Genomic DNA, 18635 nt, shown 5'->3' with positions numbered 1-18635 from the left:
AGGGCATGTGCCAGGCTTAATTTTCTGCAAGGGAAGTGCTCTCAGTTCTGAAGGCAGATCCCCCATGCAACTACACAGAGCTTGTTAACTCGAGTGGCAGCCAGTATCCTAAATCCAGTAGAGACACACCCAGATTTGTACATTTGCAATCCTATAAATGCACAGGACCAGCCCCCGCCCCACATTTCTGAGACAGGTTGGCTGCTCACACACTCTCAGACACCTTGTACCAGCTCCTGCATTGATATTTCCCAAATTGCTTTTGTTTCTTGGAGTGGACCTGTCACAAACTCTAATGGAAGGATCTTTTTTTTCATAGTGGTGTTAAAAAAAAATGTTCTGTGGTTTATGGATGATTCTTTATGGATAGCTTTTGTCCCTCTCATAAGATGGAGGAAGGAGGAACTGACTGCTGAGTCCAGGTGGTAAGAGGGGATTATCCCAGCTGCCTTGAAGGAGACAGCTTAGAGGCAGCTCCTGAAAAAGTCTTGCTTGGACCCAGAAAATGCCAACATTTATCAACCAGTTCCTAACATTCCCTTCCTGGGCAAAGTACTTGAGAAGGCTGTTGTTGCTGAACTCTAGAAATTAGACCATCCTTATTGGGCAACTAACCTTGCTCAGCCTGCTGTCCTCCAGATATTTTGGACTTCAAAATGTGTTCAGACCTTCCCTGCATGACCAGTGGTAAGAATACTGGGTCTTAAAACTCAAAACTTCAGAAGGATGACAGGTTGGGACAAACTGATCTAGAACAATTAACTAGACCCTCGGCTTTGGAATAGTCTCTCAAGAAAGGTTTGCCTGGCAAAAGTTTTCTTCCCAGTGCCAGATGAAACTTTTTAATCCTCTCAGGACTTTTAATGCTTAATCCTGATGAAATTAGTCACATGTGGCTTTTATTTTAATACATTATTATTAAACTACTGCTATTGTTATATTAGAATGGTATGGATAGAATGGGACCCCAGAATTCATATTAATGTATTATATCTATATCCACTTTTTCCTTTCCAGAAATTCAAAGCATCTTATACAATCCTCCTCAATTTTCCTCACACCAACCCTGTGAGGTAGGTTAGGCTGAGTGTCTGTGACTGGTCCAGAGTTATCCAGGGAGGTCCTTGGTGGAGCAAGGACTAGAACCTGGAGCTCCCAGATCCCCAGTCTGTCCATCACACCATACTGGCTCTTATCTTATCCAGTTGCCTGTACTGAGATATGTTGAAAAATCCTAATACAATAGTTTAATTTGTGTTATCCATGCAAACCTGTATGATCATTTGGAGAGAGTTTTGGACATCTGGTATACTTTTAGCACCTGCAGTGCAATCCTATCTATGCTTGTTAGACACTAAATCCCATAGAATTCCATGGGCTTATTCAGAAAGAAGTGTCTACAAGATTGCTGGGTGAAGTTTCAGTTCTATAGACACACACCTCTGAACATTATAGGGCCTATTTCTGAGTAGACAGTCATAGGATTGTACTCTTAACTTTTAAACTTGATTCTTTTACTCAATGTCACACAGTCTTAAGTTCCAAGAACCTAACCTCCAGCAGCCAAAACACAGTCAACAGAAGAATCTCTCATTCATCTGACAGTTTCAAGGCAAACTGATTTATTGTACATTTTTACGGCACATGAATTTAGTAATACTGCCTGCTAGACCAAGAACTTTCTGTTAATTTATTACATAATGTTGCTCAAAATGCATTGCAAAACTCAGCGCAAACCACAAGGCAACTGTTGGATGGCACTTTCACTAATATCTACAAAAGCACATTTCTATTCTAATCCTTACAATTACTGGTCAACTTTTTCCTTCCTCCTAAGAGTCCTTTTCAACTCTCTCAGCATTGCTTGCCAGTCTCCATTCATTCTGTGTGCCAGCTTTCTTAACACAGTTTCTACAAGCCTGGACTAGTAATCTGGAATGGATCCCAATGACTTGTTCTTCTCACCTCTATGCCTCCTTTTTAATTGTTACCATGTTAGCAACCTGTTTATGTGACACAATGACTTTATTTTTAAAAGATGTCTTCCATGTTTTCTGTTTTTTTTTCTTATTAGATTTATCTGTGTTTGCTCCTTCAGTAATCTCTCTGTCAGGAATTCCCTCATTCACTCTTCCCTTTAGCGTTATGTGGTAATAAATCCTAGCTCACATTCCTCAAATGTGAGGTAGGATTCCATGATAAGATATACAAACAGGAGGAAGAAAGCAAAACGGTAGGTGATTTTGCTCATCTTACACTTTTGTGTAAGGTGTGAGTGTATATCCTTTGTTAATATCAAGTTACTGTTGCTTGATTTAAGGAACAATCTTTTTGCCAATGTCCATAGTCGGAGCCCATATAGTTTTTTACTCAAAAGTAAGGTCCACTGAGCTCAATGGGACTTCTTTTCAAAGGTTGCAGAGGAGAGATGTGAAATCTGCCATGGTAATTCTAAGTACTGTTGTGAACCTGACAGTCCATAGTTGCACACTAATTTCCAAATTCCAAAGGCCTCATATGGGGTTGTCAGGAAATGGCTGAAAGGACAGGGTGACAGGAGAGAAATGTCCTTTGTGTCTAATGGTCCATTTATCTCTGAGTAGAAAAATGGCTCAGGAAGAAACATATGAGAGACAGCAAGCGACCCCCTTGGGAGATAAGTAACTTGCTTCCCCTCGGTCTCCTTTCCCATTGTTGGCCCTGTAGCAATTTAATGGAAAAGGCACAGAGTGATTTTCTCTTACCGACACTGAACATATCCTAAGCAATCTCATATATCCAGGCAGTCCAACTTTATGTACCTCAAGGGCCACATGAGCCACACAGTGAATTATATTTCCATATTTATTTATTTAAAGTTTTTATACGTTGTCCCAATACTAAAAGTCTCTGGACAGCTTACAAAAAACAAAACAAAACTCACAAAAAACCCAAAAAACAAAAACAAAAAAACAAAGCAACCATATACAACCAACACACAACCTAAGTTAAAAGTGTCAGCAATATATTTATTTAATTTAATATACATACTTAATACATTGAATTAACCATTAAACGAGGGAGAATTCATTTTAAGATGATTTTAGGTCTAACTAAATGCTTTGTGGCCTGTGCTCTCTGCAGAGATCACAATCAGCTCCTTCTCCAGCCACAGGACAAACACAATGACTGTTCCTTTTTTGGGGGGGGACCCCTTCCTTCCCTGTTTCTCCTGTCCTGAAACCTTCCCATGTGACCCCCCCCCCCCCCCCACAGCCTCTTCTTCCTTTTTGGAATTGGTGTGTTGAGCGTCCTGTACTTGAGCTGATGAACTCTCCCCAGCATGCCTTGCCCGCTCCAGCTGACAAGTGCAAAGGTACTCAGCTCCTGAGAGTGACGTGGAGGATGATGGGAGAGCTCTCAGGAGGCCGCCGGCCTGGCCTGCTCTCTTCCTGAGCCTTGCAAGAGCTCGCTGCCATCATGCCCATGCCATCGCTGGGACCTGGACCAGGCAGGGGAGCAGGGGAAATCCAAGCAGCAAGAGGGCCACGCAACAAGGCCTTGTGGGCCACATGTGGCCCACAGGTCATGTGTTGGGCCACATCATCACATATGCTTATGTAACATTTAACTGCATTAAAATAACCAGTAGGAGTGTCTTCTGAGAAAGTATGACTAGGGTGGGAGTATTTAGGGGAAGCATTTGGAATCTGAGACAAGGGACAAACCTCGCCTACCCCGCAATGGCAGTTTGCTTTTTTGTGCCCTTCCCCAGTATTTTGTCTGGCACTGCTGCTGCTGAGAGGGGAGAAGAAGCAGAGGGATGAGCTCAGGAAATAAAGGTAGTGGTGATGAATAGTGTTGGGAAAATTTGGACAAATCCTGCCTGAAAAGCATTACTCCTGTGTGCCTTTGCATTGTGGGATCAAATCCTGTCTTCCTTCTCAAAACCAAGCTGTCACTGTTTAAAAAATGGCACCCCCCCCCCCCGCTCCTTTCTCTCACCTTTAGCTGTAGGCTACAGCAGACAGGCCATTTTAGCCCAAATATCCATTGTAAATAGTCATTGTTGGAATTCAGTTTACAATAATCTTTTGATAGCCCAGAGGGCTTCATGTGCCCTGATCATGCAGAATGTTTAGAGTCGAGATAAGGGTCTGAGCTTATCATGAATAGTTTCTAGTAGCTTGAATTTGCATGTCTGAGCAGACCTGGAGATGGGTTCAAGTTACTCAACTAAAGTGTCAATACAGACATTTATAAATATTGTAATCTCATTGTTACAGTGTGATTGACTGACATTTCTTTATCTATTCTGTATGTGGTGACCTCAGAATCTTATTGTAATCTGCATTCTGTCATCAACTGCCCTGCACCTGTGTACCTATAAATGCCCTGTAATGGTATTGAAGCTTTGCAGCAGAGTTCATCTCTGCCTGCCCAGTAATGCAGGCATGCATTATCGTGAGTGTACCGCGGGAACCTTGGGGTAAAACAATAAAGCCAAGATGGTCTGGACGCTTGGTCTTTCCCACCAACCCGAGTTTTATTCCCTCTTCTCAAACTGAGATTCCAGGATTCTGACAATTGATAAAGAGGAAAGCTACAGGGTATAAGTGCCTCAGAAGCGGCCTGTAAAAACAAGCAACTCTCTTCAGCCTGAAATGTGCATAAAGCACTCCAGCCCTGTGCAGTTATGAAATGTTTTCCTGTGGTGAAACTGCCAGAGATTGGAACCAGAAATTGCCAGCTTGGGTTTGCTGGAACACTCCAGCTCTCAGCTTTATTTGTTGTTAGCGAACCGAAACAGCATATTTGTTGGCCATTCATTAGAGCTGGACAAATCAGTGCTGCTGTCCCTCACATTCCATTTTTTCCCTTATTGAAACTCACCTTCTTTCCATCCTGTTTATGAATAAATTTGTGGATTTTGGTCTAATTCTAAAAGTAATAATGAACTAAAGAAATTCTCTAGCACCTGAACTGGCCAAATTCAATAGGTACAGGTGTTTCCAGCATGGAAAAGTAAGAGCTTGTTGTGTTTGCCTGCCTGTTAAAGATTTGAGTCATGAAAGAAAAGAAATGAAAGCTAAATTCAGTACCACAAACACAGCTGGCAGGTGGTCAGCTCAATAGTGTTGAGCCCCAAATGAAATTTACATCCATCCTGGCTTTAGAGTAGCTAAATTTTGCCTCACCAGCACAGCTGTCATGGCCCATTGACCCTACAGTGCTTAATGTTTAATTTTTCCCCTTTTCTACTACCAAAGGTAATTCCTCCCCATAGGCCCTCTCCTTCATTATGATCACTGAGAGTTGAGGTTGATGTCCAAGTAGGAGCGGACTGGTATGTAAATGTGGGCATTTACGACCTGTTTTTGCTTCCTTAACAACACAATCTCCCATTATTTCCAAGGATCCAGGATGTACATGTTTTTATGTCTGTGCCAGCAGAACCATTTGTATGGATTTCTGCACCATATAAGCATGGGAGATGGGCAGGGGACATAGCCAAGTAGTGGACCACATATTTTGCATGGAAAAGTTTCCAGGTTCAATCCTTGCCATGTCCAGATATGGCTAAAAAGACTCCCTGTCTGAAAATGTTGGAAAGCCACATTATTGAGCAATATGGAACCAATAGTTTGAGTTATTATGAGGTAACTTCCTATGTCTCTGTTACCTTTGCATGGTTTGCTGCATGGCTATATTCGAACTAGGTTCATTGTACTCTCAAGAATATTAGGTGGTGAATTGAAAAAGAAAGGCAACCCTCACAAAAAATGGCAGCTGCCATTTTCCCTGGAGTAACACTATGATTGGGACATACTGGAATATCGAAGGGGAAATGGTACGGATTTCCCCTGATTTTTGGGGGGGGCTTTTTAAGAAAATGGTAATTATGAAAAATAGCTCATTTAACTGTTAAAGATTCAGGACTTCTCTTTGCTGACTTAGCATAATCTACATGGGTGGTTCTTCTGACTAGATGGAGGATGTTCAGCTCATTATATATGGGGCTGCATCCTGTCTGAAGGAACATTGCTTCTCTTGAAGTCGTCATTATCACATGAGACTCAGTGTCATGGAGGACAGCCTACTGGCTTCAGCTGGTGACTTAGCTATGCCTCTGCCCAGACAGGGATAACCTGCCCTGGTAACCTCCAGGTTAGGTTGTTGAAATGTACTCTGTGTGGGGCTTCCTTTCAAGAGGATATGAAAATTGCAGCTTGTTTAAAACACAGCGGCCAAACTGACGGTAGGAAAGGTCTGGGCATATAATGTTATTTCTGGCCCACCTGCATTGAATTCCTGTACATTTTCCAAGTCCAATTTAGGTTACTGTTTTTAACCTATAGAACTTCACACCACAAGACATGATGCAGTTCATCTCCTAGTATGAGCCTACTCATACCATTACCATCTCAGGCCCTCTTTCAGTTAAGGTTTGGATTACACAGACAGGAGAGAAGGTGTGTGTATGTGTGTGTGTATAATTAAGTGGTGTTCTCCATAATGAGATCTACTTGGCACTAACACTGTCATCTTTTTGGCATCAAATTAAGACCTTCCTCTGCCTCCTGACAATTCCTGTGATGCTTCAGCCTTTAAAAATACCATTAATGTGTTGTATGTTTTAATTCCTGTTGGAAGACAGCTTGAGGTATCATAACCATAATTTTCTTAGGCTTCATTGAATCATAGAGTTGGACGAGACCACCTAGCTCAGCTTCTTCTGTCATACAAGATGTAGGATAGAACTACTTGAACCTTGTCCAGTCTGCCTTTAAATACTTCCTTTGAAAGGGAGATGAGCTTGACCAGAGCAGAGTTGGAGGCTAATTAAACCTATTAGGGTAATATAAAGTGGATGAATTGGATTATAGGTGATTTTATTCTGAGGTTGTAGATTATATTAATAACACTTGTGGGAGATGTTTCCCTACAGTTGTGCTTATTAGAACTGGTTTAAATATCACAGATTTCCATATGGAAGGTACTTCAAATGAACTATATGGTAGAATTAAAGCTTTTTGTAGTTTAAAGCTGCATTTCAGATCATCAGTGAGCCAAGACATTTTGCTGTATGAGGCAAAGGATGAGATGATACATGATTACATGAGAGGAGCCAGCTGGATGCGGGGATCAGACTATATGGCCCAGGAGACCCCTTCTGACTCACTTTTCTCCTTCATCTGAATTCCATGTACATAATTGAATGGTTTGGTAGCTGCATTTTATATCAACAGTAGCAGCAGGATAGTTTAAAGCAGTCTTCACTCTCCTGGTAACACCCCTCCTCCCCATATTTTGGACTTCAATTTCCCTAAGCTTCACTAGTCAATAATTTTTTCAAAAAATATGTAAATGCCCAGCTTATGTGGAAATGGGATGAAAAGGGCTGCTCTAAAAAAATCTCAGCAAGACTGAGATTCATAAATCCAGCAGTTCCTACATACAATCAATTCTCACACTTGTATCCAATGGTAGGCAACATACAAATGGACAATGTATGTGAGTTGCCTTAAATTGGTCTGTGATAGTGCTCACTTGCTCTGTCTGTCAGTCAATATTGATAAACCAGCATTGCCTTAGCTTGATTGTAGTGGGATGAAACAAAGCAGAAACCTTCTCATGCAAGACCTTGGTCACCAAAGCTTCATGCTGGAAGCCAGGTTTGCTGGTACATACTGGTTACACTGGCTAACTTGAGAACAGACATGACTGGGAAGTGAAACTGCTAGTGAACCTGTAACAGCAAGCTGGGTCTTAGGCCTGTGTTTGTGTGTGTGTGTATATGTATATGGCCTATATATATAGTAATATATATTCAAATGAGAACTGAGCCAACATTTAGTCCAGGTAAAGGTAAATTTGAAACTGAAAGACAACATAAAGGGGGGATACAATTAATCCAGTACAGAAACAGCTTACACAGAATTTACCTTATTGTTATAATAACAAAGCCAGCAGGTGCAGACTTACAACTTAGAAGTCTAATATGCCAGAACAGGCATTTCAGTTTCTCCACTAGAGCAAAGGGAATAGCCAATGTTTATGAGACTGTAAAGAGACATTGAGGGCATGACTGAATAATGTTAGCCCGGGGCTGGGTAACCTCCAGTCCACAGAGCTCATTTGGCTAGCAGAAATTCTGCATGTAACTCATGAAGCTTCAGGATAGAGCTGGGCTTGGAGATAACAGTGGGGATGAGGGTGAAGGTAGATTTGGCTGATGCAAATCTGGGGGAGCAACTCTCCTCAGTACTGGCTAAGTGAGTAAATGCACTTATACACCACCCAAACCTGGGGACTTGCTTCTACTCCTTCATCCCACCTCTCCAGTGAAAAGCCAAGCGGAGATAGTCAGTTGCAACCCCAACCCTAGCAGTGTTTCCCAGCTCTGTCAGAGCTCGCTAGACTGAGCCTGTGTCTGTGTTCACACAACGTGACAAGTAAGCCTGCATGGTAAGCATGGCCAATTATCAGTGATCATAACAGCTGTAGTCCAAAAATCTGGAGGGCACCAAGTTGCCCATCATTTCTTTAGATGATAGGTGCTGATACTGTCATAAGACTACAGAATATTTTCAGTGATATGTTCTTGCATTCTTATGTTCCTTTCCCTGTAAGCATATGGTCAGATATGTCAGTCTGTCAAAACTTGATTGATTGAAAACAAATATGATAACATAATGATACAGAAGTAAAATAATGATGATAAATATAGAAGTACTATTATGGGCAATGTAACCAAGGAAGACCAAATTCAGGATAGGTTTAGCAAAGCACTCCAAGGTATGTAATACAAATTAGCCTATAAATTACAAATTTAGTTAATTCTGCACCATCAATTCTGCAACTTGATAGAAGCAATTGATTTAATATACATTTCTTATTTTCTCAGCTGCCCCTGCATTCAGTGTTGTTGCATTAAGTAGCCAGCGAATTAATAAACCTATCAGGATCTGTCATCCCAGGATATGAATTATGTAATAAATCTATCACTGATTTTTTTATTGTGGACTACACCAAATATTCTATATATTGTATCTTTTACAGATTTTTGTCCATCTATATACAACACTGTTGATTTGCAGGGACATCAGCATATCTACCATAAAATATGTCAATGGTGTCATTGGGAAACACAATTTAATATGCAATTGTATATATGTCTACTCAGCGGCACACCCCATTGAGTTCAACAGGATCCACTCTGAGGTAAATAGTTACTGGATTGCAGATTTAATTTGTAAAGGAGAGAAGGTAGGTTCAACAACAGTAATTGTTCTCAGGTTCTTCTTACCCAGGGGAGGCCGGACTTGCTGAATGAAAGAGCCACATATGGTAAATGTCAGATGTTTGATAGCTGCAAGTGGGCGCCCGCCCATGGGTGGTGGAGGGAGGCAGCAAGGAACAAGTGGGCACCCATGAGCACTGCTGGTGGGGAGTGGCGAGCTGCAAAATAAACCCAAAGAGCCGCATGCAGTTCCCTTGCCCTGGTTTGGCCACCCATGCTTTAACAGATTCTTTTTTTTCTTTTCTTTTTGCAGTTTTGGAGTATAATACAGTAAGTAACTGTGGCTTTATGAATCCTAGCAATGATGGAGGGAAGCTCCATTTCAGCCCATAACACTGATGATGTGCCAGTGGGTCATCCTATGTGATTTAAGAAACAATTTCTGCATTGCTTCTAAGACATATGCAGTACAATTCTATGCCTCTTCTCTGAATTTAATGGTATGTACTCTCAGGCTTCATGTTAGATCTTCTTGTGTCTTTTGCTACATGCAAGCTTTGAATATTCTGTCAGCAATGAAGAATACCTGAAGGGTCAAGAAGAAACATGTAGCTTGACTGTAAGGGAAATAAAGACTCAACATTTCCAAGTACTGCTACTCCAAGGGTGCAATCCTATACATGCTTACTTCAGAGTGTGTATGATTGCTTCCCTGAAATGAAAGCTGAATCACATATGGTATAAATACAATTATTCTTTGGTAGTTTTCAAAACGTTACCCAGAAAGGAAATGTCTTTCTTGAGTAAAATAGACACTTGGCAGTTACTTGATTGCATAGTAAAGGGCCACAGCAGGCTCTGCGGTGTGAGATGAAGCCCATTAGTCTTGTTGCCGCTTCCTCTGAAGCAAGGGAGGAAACTTTCTGTGTTGAAAGTTTAAGTCCAAGGATGGAGGGAGCCTCTCACTTCCAGAAAATGAGGTTTACATGGCTGGTTCTGGTGTTACTAAAACAGAGTGTACTATAGACCCAAGAATTCTGTCCCACCCCCATCCTCATTCATTGCTTCCAGAAATGATGACTAAGAGATGCTCTCACAATCCCACCCAACTCTGACCACAGTGAAAACCCCAAAGGAAATACTATTGGGTGCCTGAAGCTGTACCTCCCTCTTACCATAAATGCTTCCCCCATAGATGAGGTATATTTTTGAATGCCGGGAGAGGGGGAGGACAATTTGGATTAATATAAAGTCCATGTGGATACAAAGCTATAAGTATAGGGTGGGGACTGACCTCAGGCTTCTTCCTGTCATTCTCAGCTTTTATCTTTAAAAATGAAAATACAAATTTCTTACTCCTTATGAGTTCCTCAGAAAGAAGTAATTCTGCCTTGCGCTTACAGGATTCTTAGTGAGTACAGGGGTACTTCAATGATTGACAAGCATTTGGCACTTAAATTTTAATAAAATGTAATTTAATGCCCACCCCCCAATCATTTAATAACTATGCATATATGTTTTTTTTAATGACTACTGGTATCCCTGCTTTGTTTCCCTCAGCGACATTAAAGGCAAATTTCTGACTACAGAACTGAGTGAAAATAAATTCTGTGTGAACCTCTACATTACAGAACAATCCTAACCCCCAAGTTTGCTGAGTGGAGGAAATCAGGAATGAATGGGGGTGACCCTCTGCTGGCAAATGTAGCATGGGTGTGGGGTGGGGGACTGAAAGAACCTCATGGAACGGAGAAAAATATTCAACCCCTTCTCATCTGAGCAACATGAGCTGGCACGGCAGATCGCATGGCAGCATCGTAAGTGGCAGATGATTGGCCATTTCACTGCAGTCCTATTTGGACTTGCACTATTGGCAGGCGACACTGTCGAATTCCATGTGTGGGTGGACACGGGCTGTTCACTGAAAGTTAGCATGCTTGCTAAAGGAGCCATAACTGCAGGGCTCCAGGCCACAACTGTGCTTCTTGGAGAACCCTTGGAGAATGAAGCTGTGGTGGGGTCCCTCCAGTTACAATCCACCAACAAAGGGTTTTGTATTTTTGGTGTTTTGTTTTTAAAAACCTACTCGCTGCATGGAAAGATGGCTGAGAGGGAAGAGGAAACAAGATCACCTGTCTGCCTGGACCTCTTTCTTGTACATGGAGTAAAGATAACGACAGACACTGGCTTCAAACTTTGCTCCAAAAAGCCCAGGCATTGCTCCTCCTGAGAGCTGAACAAAGTATTAAAATGAAAGCGCTGACTCCATAACAACAAAGATCTCAGACCTTGGCATGTAATATCCATTACATCCGAGTTAGTGACTGTTGCTGAGCAATAAACACCTCTCACACTATTAATAAAACCCTATTTGGCAGCCCTGGTATTCATAATATTAGGCCACAGTGCCCTAGTGCGCACAGCGAAGGCTAAATTCAGATGCAGCTTTGGAAGCTGGTGCAACATACAACTTGCTTCAGTGCTCCCTCTGTGCACAGGTAATCATGTGATTGCATATGCTATAAATATAATGCATTAGACCAGCATTCCCCAACCTGGTGCCCTCCAGGTGTACTAGGCTACAACTCCCTTTGCTATGCTTACATATTACCTTGAAGAAGCACAGACATGTACTTTTTCCTAACCTACCACAGAGATGCTATTAAATGTGCTGACTAGGATGAGTCAGCAGTAACATCTGAGCATCTCTGAAGCACTTTCCCTCTTCTGCAATTCTTCCCCATCCTTCATTCAAGGATGAGTTTACTGAACATCTTAAGTTGTGGCATCCCACATGTGCTCATTTTCTGAAAGATGATATAATACCATCCTTGAATACTTACATCAAGAAATGTCTCCACAGTTAGTACCATTGCTAACAGATGTTAAGGATATTTGGGGTTAGAATCCAAGACTTGGAAGTCTTGCCTTGGTTTTAAGTTTAGTTTGATTCTTTGTACTAAAAATCAGACTAAAGCTGCAATCCTACATAGTGTGAATGCTGTACTTCAGGCCAGTAGACCACATCTGTCCCACATGTGGTCCCAGTTGCCCCTACTTAGGTGGCCAAGCACCCTTCCCATGGCCACTTTCTCTTGGTATCTCCCAGCCTTTTTCAGTCCTTTCCCCACACTCCTTCCTCCCATGCTCTAATGGTTGAAAAGTCTCTCTTAATGTTTAGTAACTGACAATATAAGTTTTAAGCTTTAAAAAATGCTTATGTTGTTGGCATTTTGGCCCTACTTCTTTTGTCTTCAGCTCTACCTCCCACCATTCATAAACATACTCCCTCTGAGAGCTTCTCTAAACTTGAGCTTGACCCTTAGTCTTAAGAGGTTCAACATCACTGCTATACACACTTACATTGGAGTAAGTCACATGGATTTGCATAAACAACACACTACTGCATAGCGACAGATGTGGATAGGATTGCACTATCCTGGCTGCAAGCACAGTTTTGCATGTGAAGGAGATGAGAGGTGACAGGAAGAACAATTGCTTGTGGTTCTTATTGCAGGTTCCCTCCCATGTTTTGGAACACATCTTTTCCATCTATCTTTGGTGAGATCTGAGATGAGCACCCTTCCAGAGTATGGAGCTTTACAAATTTTGAAAAGGTGGAGTAGAATACAAAAGAAGAAAATGTATTCTGCTGCCATGGAAACTTCTATCCAACCACCCTTGCCCACAGTCATGCTTTCAAGAACTATCTGAGACTTCTCTTCTCATTTGGTCAATTTCTTATTAAAGCAGCTAAGAAAGCAGTGGGTTTTGAAGAAGAAAGTTAAAGGGAGAGCAGGCAACATTGATTTTACCACTCAGCATACTCAGGCAGCTTCTGAGGTTCAAAGCCACCTACTGGAACCCACCAATGTTGGGGCCCTCAGCAACTGTGGTTTTTGTGGTCTCCATTTTAGTTCCCCTGAAGTTCCAGCATTCCATGGCATTGTAAGTTTAAAAATTTACAAATGATGGCCACCACAAAAAAACTGGTAGCTGCCATGTGCCAGAGAATAACAGAATTCCTGCAATGCTGCAAACCAAGATGGCATCTACAACTGGGACCCCATATTTCCAGCATTCACTGCAAATATAGTCAGAAAGACTGAACTTAGAGACAACAAACTGTGCTTTCCCTTTTGACTTCTTATGCCCGCAATGACATCCTGCCTCTACTATACCTCTGCCTTTAAGTAGAACTGATACAATTCCACTTCTGCATCTTCTCTATTACTACAGGGAATCAGTGGGGCTCCAGGTAAAACTCTTTGCTCTCCTTATTCTCTTCTCCTGGTTCTGTCCTTCATGCACATCAGGTTGCTTTAGGTACTTATCATAAATAAAGCCATGTTGGATTGGATCAAGGGTCCATCTAGTCCAGCACTCTGTTCACATGATGGCAAACCAGCTGCCCACAGGATCCTTCATGCAAGATGGGTGCAAGAGCTCTGCCTGCCTAAGCTCCTTAGCAGCTGGTGCATGCAGGCATCCCATAATGGAGGTAGCACATAGCCAGCAAGGCTAATAACCATTGATAGTTGCCTCCTCCATGAAATTTGCCCAGGCCCTTTTAAAAGGTAATTTCATGTCCATCACTACTTCCTGTAGCGATGAATTCCACAGGTAGGACGGCCAGGTGCTGTGTTCTACAGAGGACAGCTGTGTATTTGAAAGATGATCCAGTCCAAGTTTATTTGAAAGTCAAAGAAGCTTAAGAAGGGTGTGCAGGAACTGTGATGTTTTCTGAGCAGGAACATAGGTCACCAGGTCTCACTGTGGTAAAAAGCATTGCATTTCTATTTAAATTATAGATGTTATTCCTATCTTTACATTTATACAAAGAAATTAGTATGCAAATATTGTGCAAATGGTGTCCTTATTTCTCATCTTTTTAAGGTGATGTACAAATGTTCTCTCTGCTCTGAGGCACTCTTTGACATGTCTCTTGATGGACACCTGTAAATCACCCAAAAAGAGGATAGAAGAGAGGCATTTATTTGCATATGTTAAATATATGGATAGTTGAAAATTCAGACATTATTGTTTAAATAGAAATACAGTTCATCTCATCTCATCACCGTGTAGCAGATGGACCAGGTGTCCCATGTGTACCTTGCTAAGTTTGCTGTGTGGATGCTCTTGCCAGAGGCCCAGTTTTAACTTCTGATGCATCTTTATCTTAATTATACTTGCACTGGACAGCCCATGGTTGTCAAATATAGACCGTGGTTAAATCAGGTGACAATCCCCTCCTTTTTGCATTATCAGTAGAACTGCTTATTGAAATTATTTGGGCAAAGACAAAAAAGGAAGTTTTGAAATGAATTCTATAGAACTTATTTATATGCAGATAATACTTCAGTGATATTACAGGATCCTACAAAGATGTTGGGGGAGGTTTTGGATTTGCTTAAAAACTTTGGTCAGGTATCAGGATATAAAATCAATTCATATAAATCAGATAGGTATTAGTTTAGGAAAGAGAGAAAAGGATTATATAGCTAAAACATTCAATCCCACCAAGAAATTCCCCAGTGGAATAAGTTGGTATATAAAGTATTCTTAACTTGGTGGCTTAAAACCATAAGCCATCAAAATAAATTGTTACAAGAAATTAATATTGGTCTTGAAATAATAAACCAGAAGCTAGAAATTATGCAAGAATAAATAGAGCCTAGAACCCTTATCTTTTACTGCTATTAATTAAGCTGTACAAATTGAACTTTAAACCATGTTAGATAATATGAATTTGAGAGAGAAGTATGAACAAATACAGTGCAGAAATTTGTTAAATATTTCATATTAACAATTATCAATGCATTATGAGGAAACAGAATGTAAAAACTCAATTTTTCAATATCTGTAGATTAATTTAATGTCCAAATATGGGTTGATATGTTCTTGCTTTGAAGCAATAATATCAGATGAGGTACATTTATTTATTTAAAGTTTTTGTATGCTGTCCCCTTGCTATATAGCCTCGGGATGGCTCACACAAATAAATAAATATAATACAAATACAGTTAAAACCCAGAAACACCCCAACTGCACAATTAAAACGTATAAATATTAAACATTGTTAAAATATTGTTTGAATAAAAAGTTCTTAGCCTGGCGCCGAAAAACAAATAATGATGCCAGGCTAACAAATAACAATAACAAATACATAAGGGTATTCTGACTCAATTTTGTAAAATTACCAGTAACCGTAATATAGCAAGGAACATATTGTTGACTAAGGTCCTTACTATAACTGAGCAACATCTGGTGCCTTCCACTTGTAGATGCATCTAAGCCTTTGAACTTTGAAGTCTATATGTATCCAATGCATGAAGCAAGGTACTGCAGCCATCTTTGTATTTCATCAGCTGTCAGGGAAAGAAGGCTGGAGTACCAATAAGAGTTTCTGTCAGCTGTTGGTCCGAGCCTGCTCCCCTCTGGCATACCCCTTTTCTGCCTGTTTGAGGTCCAGTTGTGTTCTCAGAAAGGCAGCTGGTGTGCTTCTTTCCATGGCAACAATTGCAGGGAGTAGGGGTGGGGGGGCAGGCCAGGCCAGGCCAGGCCTTGGGCTTCTACTTCCAAGTTCTACCTCCAATGTTGCAGGCCCCTGGAGCTTGTACTCCAGATAATCCTGTCCCTCCATGATAAACTCAAGAGGCCATAGGGTTGCACCTGAAATGCACCTGCCTCATTTCATTGCCTTTAGGAAGGCAAATTACTTGTTTGTGACTGGATTATAGAATATAACTCAGAGAGTACACTCTATATGGATTTTAATGAGAACTTTTATAAATTACTCTATAGATGCTATTTAACACCATTTAGGGTTAGTGAAGTCTATAAGTAGTTAAATGGTAAGTGTTGAGGAAGCTGATGCTGTGGAGCATATATATACCATGTTTTTTGGCCTGGCCCCCACATACTAAATTTTGTATAGGATGGTAGAAGATGACATGATGAGGAATACTGTAGTTGTTGACCTTGCTTTAGACCCACTGATATTTTTATCTGAATATGTTAAAGATATTATCCCAACTGATGATGTGAAAATAATTATTTTCTTCCTGACACCTGCTTGTATGACAATATGCTATAGGTAGCATTGAGTTAATCCAACAACTGATGATTGGTATGTAAGGATTTGCAATATAGCTTTGATTAGGTAATTAATGTGATTGGAATCAGAGAGGGAGAATCAATTAATAAGTTCTTTATAGAAAAAATGGTGTCTATTTTATTTTGGAATGATAAAAAGTTGAGGATTCACTATAGCCTTATTTACAGCTTGGGGCAAGTTTTAATTCATATCAGTGTGATTATGTTTATAGCTCTTCTTTCTTATTTAATAAAACCATGCAAGTGGAAATGGTTTTCTTTGCTTCTATACTGGCAGCTTTCTCTATAATAGCAACATAATTAATTTTAAAATAGAGAAAAGCCCTCTGAAAGCCCTTCAAACTGAGGACTGTCCTCAATTATAGGACTCTGTATCAGACTGTTATAGATAATACAAAAATATTCATTTGCCCCTATGTCTCTTTCTATATTAGTTGCTCCAGTAAGTACACTGAGGAAAGTAAAGAAAAAAAAAGTTGCTTTAATGAAAAACCACAGTTTGTGATCCTGGCAAGTGCAAACCATACTTTGGATGTTCAGACAAATTGGTAAACTGGCCACTAGAGCAGAACCAAAAGTTGAAAATCTCAGTGCAGAAGGGGAGAAGGAAATCTGTGAGTCCACGGCTTCTTGGGGCTTCTCCCTATAATGCCAATCAATAATATAACATTTGGTCTGAATATCTGCATAGTGTCTGCACAAAATTAGCCCAGGGAAGCTTGGAACAACAGTGAGAGTGTTGGCCCCTCAATTTTGGAATGATTTTTCAAATGAGAACTACCTGATACCCACGTTGTTCTCTCTTCAGCACCAGATTAAGGCCTTCCACTAAAAATCCGTTAAGGATTTTTAATTGGTTCCTTGGATTTCTTACTGTTCATTGTTAAACTTGCTTGAATATGAGTGCATTGGTTGCTTATAGGTCAATGGTTTTTATATTAGGTCAATATTGTATTTTTAAGGTTTTAAATAAATCTTTTAAAATCACCCAGACAGCTTTGGCTATTGAACTTTATAGAAGTGTAATAAATGAAAATGAAATGAAAATGCATGTCTTTCACTGAGCATTCTGATAAATACTCCCCTTCATAACTCTTCAGAAGTAACAGCAGTGAGTAGTAGCACTCTACAAAAATCCTATGTATGAATCTCTACTTACAAGTAAGGAAAGTAATTATCTAAGCAACAAGGTTAAATAGCATCCCTTCCACTCTAAAGGACAGGGAAAATATAAGGGCACTGAACAAGATCCCGCCCACCCCACCCCACCCCACCCCCCAAATCCTGGCTGCTTTTCTGTCTTACTATTTTCCCCTCATCCTGGTTAGTCAGTCACTTGGTGCCCTCCCAATTATGCAAAAATAGAAAGGGAATAAATGAGTCCCATTCTTTAAAAAGGAATAGAAAATTGAACAACCACTGCACAAGTTTTTTGGGTGGGTGAATTTGGGCATATTTTGTTTAAGGAGAAAGTAGGCATTGGTCTATTCCCTGCCCCGTCCACAAGATTTCTGCCTCCTTGCCAGCAGTGGGAACAGGTGTTCTTGGCTGTTGGCTGTGCTGCAGACAGCAAATGTGCCCAGCATGGCTTGACACACGGTACAGCAAAACTCTACACAGACCAGACCAAGCTTCAGCCGTGTGCCATTTTAAATCATAGTATTTTTCCTGGTATGAATGGCAGTGAGCTGAACCCATCAGATTATGGTGTGGACACAGTTGATAAAGGTCATGGGGTAGTGGGAAGGCAGGACTCTAACTGCCCTGATGCCCTCACTGGCAGTAAACACCCCAGAGTTAGTAAGCTGATTAGTTTCACTCATTTCCTTCCAGTCTAGGGAAATACTGTGATTCAGAATAGCATGCAGCTCAGCCTGGCCTGACCAATGCAGCACTTTCCCTTATGGTAGATCAGGGTGCGCCTTTTTACTGTTTCTCATGCTTGCCTGGTGCGAGGATGGGGGTCATTTGGCACCTGCATCTCTTGGCACTCTATGGGACCACCCACTTGGTTGCCTCCTACAGAAGGCCCAGGTTCACTTCAGTGATCTTTGTCATTTTCAGAAGAATGTTGCGCAGGAAACTTTTTGAAGTTTCCTTTTTGAAGGAAAGGAACACACCTTTTTTAAAGATACTCTCAAAATACAAAGGCTGCTCTTGCACAATAATCCATGCACCTATTCATCTGAAATCCACAATAGGTAAAACTAAACTAAACTAAACTATACGAGGACTATTATAAGCAGAATTCAGGAAAAAAAAGAGCCCAAGGACCACAATCCTCTTAAATATAAGC

General features: G+C 40.8%; 1 protein-coding gene across 1 annotated transcript in view; it reads left to right on the top strand.

Annotated features, from left to right (window-relative positions):
* The window catches only part of VEGFA (vascular endothelial growth factor A), a 118972-nt gene that overhangs the window by 69456 nt on the left and 30881 nt on the right, over positions 1-18635 (top strand). The window contains exon 10 of the transcript XR_006416311.1: positions 9043-13481. The gene's annotated coding sequence lies outside the window, so the exon portion shown is untranslated. The remainder of the gene's footprint in view (positions 1-9042; positions 13482-18635) is intronic.

Source organism: Varanus komodoensis, unplaced genomic scaffold, assembly GCF_004798865.1.
Source record: "Varanus komodoensis strain SLA01 unplaced genomic scaffold, ASM479886v1 scaffold1, whole genome shotgun sequence".
Lineage (NCBI taxonomy): Eukaryota > Metazoa > Chordata > Lepidosauria > Squamata > Varanidae > Varanus > Varanus komodoensis.
The sequence above is the reverse complement of the archived record's forward strand: the minus strand, read 5'-3'. Positions and strand labels throughout refer to the sequence as shown.